The 3,908-nt window shown below is 34.6% G+C and overlaps 1 pseudogene; it reads left to right on the top strand.

Annotated features, from left to right (window-relative positions):
• Positions 1–1,548: 1,548 nt before the first annotated feature.
• LOC117236642 lies at positions 1,549–2,457 on the top strand (annotated as a pseudogene).
• The last annotated feature ends 1,451 nt before the right edge of the window (positions 2,458–3,908 follow it).

The raw sequence follows: 3,908 nt of genomic DNA, 5'->3' as shown, positions 1-3,908 counted from the left end.
ATCGGGACGGGAAAGTCATTCTCTCTCGCGATCTCAGCGACGAAAAGAGTAACCCCTTACGACCGGTGAATATTACGCATCCAACTTAGATTTTGTGAGCACGCTCATCTATCATCCCGTCGACCGCGGATTCGTTATTGAACCTAGGATCATTGTCATTAGGTTCTCGAGTATCTAACTACCACGGTTACTTGTCTGGTTCTATGATAATAGTATTTGCATTAGTCAATGTCTTCTCTATTGCATAACGACAACGTGTAATCCAAACGAAAATTCGTTTCACGCCCCTAACCCTAATTCTAATGTAAACCCGACATATATATATAATAACAAATATAAAAGTGATATATATATATATATATATATATATTATGATATTTGTCAATATTTGAAGGTTCTGAACTGAAAGTATCAATATGTATTGTCAATAGAAGACTGTCAATATTTATTAACAAACCGCATTTTCGGTGAGAATATTGTTGACGATATTATATTGACAATATTATTGATCGTCTAAGGGCATCCTAACATTACAAATACAAAAATCATCCAATTCAAGAAACCAGAAAACAAAATTTATATCTAGAAGGTATACAATTGTAATTTGAAATTCCGCATTGTGACCTAAAATCTGATATTACAGTGAACAGAACAGGACATAATGAACACAAAAGAATCGCTGAACCCCACTGAAGACGTTGCACATGTGCAATGTGCACCCACCTTAAACACCGTATTTTCCTCCGATATACACAGGACACAGATACATGTATCTGCATCCTAGACTCAAAGGGAACCCTCATCGCACTCCGTCACCGCCTTTGACAAGGAGTTGTCAGCTTATCAAGCTCGAGCCAAACCCGGTGTGTCGTATTTAACGACACGTAGTCGACCAGTAATCGATAGCTTTGTCTGCTAGGCTTCGCGGCCGAGTAAACAGCCCCTCTCCCAAGGTATAAGAAGGCTCGCGGAAACGCGAATGCTCGAACGGCTCGAGAAAGAGGCTGCCAAAGTGATCTTTTCAACGGTTGAGGTAAGCGGGACCAGAAGAAGCAAGACACGGAGGGAATTCTAATTTTGTCGTTCAATCGACGATCATGGATCTTTCAACGTGAATCGTTTCATTTTTCGTGCTTTCTTTCAATATTTTTCGTAATTCTTCGTGCTGATTTTATCTCGTTAGAGTGGAAACTTATAAAGATAGCGGATCAAAGTTCTTAACACTAGGTTTACGGGACCAGTCAATTTGACGGATTTTAAACTTCGAATTTTGCATCGTAAATTAATCATTTCATCTAAAGAATTTATGCACAAAATTATTTTTTCCTAGGCTTTTTAATTTTTTAAATCTGTATGTAGTATACCTATCTCTACGAAACCCGTCAAATTGACAGGCTAGCTGATTTCATACACAATCCGCTTTTCAAAGACAGTGTGCAAAAATTTCAGTTATTGTAGACATTTCCCATTATTATCTCTGCTTATTGTAAGTATTTATAATAGGATAATTGAATTTGGGCACAGTATTTTCTTATTTTGACCAATTCCCATTTTCTAGCAATCATGAGTAAATTCAGGAGATATAAGATATTGAACAAAATTGTCAACATCAATGAAGATTGTTCTGAGGATACCTCCGAAGAAGATCAGTATGAATTAGGCTAAAGCGAAGCTAACAGTGAAAGTTCTGAATACATTGAAAGTGGAGAGATAGAAGGATCTTCGGATAGTGAAGAGGAACACTTCTTGAAAGTGTGTTGTAACAAGAAAAGGATGCGTATTCTTTCAGGTTCTGACTCCGAGGATGAAAGGACGAGCATTTCAAGCACATCCTAAAATGTAATAGGTGAAATTGAAATTTCAATTGACGGGACACAGTGCATAAAACTGAAAGCAGGCGGATCTAGGGGTAGGACGCCCGTTCGTATGATATTTAAGGATATCGCAGGGCCTACTGGCTATGCTAAGAGAAATATTATGTCAGGTTGTGTAACTAGTGCTTTCGAATTGATAATTGACAGACACATAATGGAACACATAAAAGATTGTACTGAAACTGAAGCGCATCGAGTTTTGGAAAAAGACTGGACAATCACAGTTGCTGAGGTGCGTAGTTTTCTAGGAATTTTATATGCCCGGGGCGCATATGAAATGAGATCATTGAAAGTCTCCGAAAGATTACAAACAGATAAATTTGCGTTGATATCCGAAATATGGGACAGATTTATAAGTAATAACCAGGCTTGTTACAAGCCATATGAAAATATCTCAATAGATGAACAATTATTTTCAACGAAAGCTCGATGCAGGTTTGCGCAATACATACCGAATAAGCCTCATACATTTGGCATTAAGTTTTGGTTAGCAGTTTATGTCCAAACAAAATATACTTTGAATGGTTTTCCTTACATAGGGAAAGATGAAACTCGATGCTCAAGGGGAAAAAGGACGAGATGACTCAAATTTATATAAATCAGAAAACTGCACGCTTACTGTGTATAAAAGTAAACCTAACGTAAAAGTCCTCCTTCTAAGCACCAAACATACGGGTATACAAGTAGAAGACAATTATAAATGTGTCTCAGAAACCATTGCTTTTTATAATAAAACAAAGTTTGGTGTGGACGTCGTTGACCAGATGGCACGCAAATATAGTGCGAAAGCAGGGAGTTTCCGATGGCCCCTTCAAGTTTTTTTCAATATTTTAGATTTTGCAGCGATAAACGCGTGGATATTATGTAAAGAGTGCATCGAATCGAAAATATCCAGAAAGGAGTTCATATTTTGCCAAAGATCAAACGCTTCATTTCTGTCACCTTCGACGTCAGAAGTGCGAAAAAGTTGCCAAGTGGCCTACTACAAAAAAAAATAGAAGTAATAATTGTTGTATATATTGCAAAAAGATCGTATGCGGAAAATGCATATGCAAAATTCAGTATATTTGTAAAACATGTGCTCAATAAATATGATTACCCTATACCGTTAATATTATTGTTATCATTTCCGTGATAATTAAAAAAATAGACTTTTTACTTATTAATAATTTATTTAAACGTGAAGCCCAATATTGTTCAATTCAGATTTAATTTGAATAAATCGATTTTTTAAAGAAAATGCGTATTTTCGTTTATGCGTCGATTTGACGGGTGCTCGTAGAGATAGGTATATAAGAAACGCCCGTAAACCTAAGCACATCGACAGGCATATAAATAAGAACATTTCGTTTTTATAACTCACATGAAATACGTATTATTTATTTTGCAAATTAATTTATGAATACAAATATTGCTTGTTTCTTAAATTACTATTAATAAAAAGAGAAATGTTTAAAGGATATATGTTACGAAATATTATCGTAATATCAATTTGTTCTCTCTAAATCCTTGGAGAGAATATTGAACAAAAAGGTTGTGTCTGTAAAGTTTTTTTTTCTGCCTATAATAGCTTGCAAGTCATGAGAGTCGACACTTTGGAGAACACTTTTAATCTTCAAACTCGATCCTTTACGGTTAGAAAAATGTAGGTACTTGTTCCATGACAATGTCTGCTTTAAAGATATACAAAATATACAATTCGCTAGCTGCGAAAAGAAACTAGTGATTAAGAAATAAATCTTCGTCAACTATCCGAATGTCACTTTTATACACATTAATAGATTCTCTAGAAGTCTTACAATATAGTATTTGCAGTTATACGTGCAATAATATTTTAATTTTCTGAACAACCTATATCACGATTTCTCTAAAAATTCTTAAAAAACCTCAAAAAGAATTATTTGCACAACACTCAATTATTTTAAAAAATAGTAAATCAATAAATATTTGATTATTGAAAAAAATCCCTCATGTTCATAATAAAGTATGTAAAATATCTAATACGATATACAAAAGTGCTATAAGTAGTAAAAT

This window comes from Bombus vosnesenskii, unplaced genomic scaffold (assembly GCF_011952255.1).
Source record: "Bombus vosnesenskii isolate JDL3184/JDL3185 unplaced genomic scaffold, Bvos_JDL3184-5_v1.1 scf7180000013351, whole genome shotgun sequence".
Classification (NCBI taxonomy): domain Eukaryota; kingdom Metazoa; phylum Arthropoda; class Insecta; order Hymenoptera; family Apidae; genus Bombus; species Bombus vosnesenskii.
The sequence above is the reverse complement of the archived record's forward strand: the minus strand, read 5'-3'. Positions and strand labels throughout refer to the sequence as shown.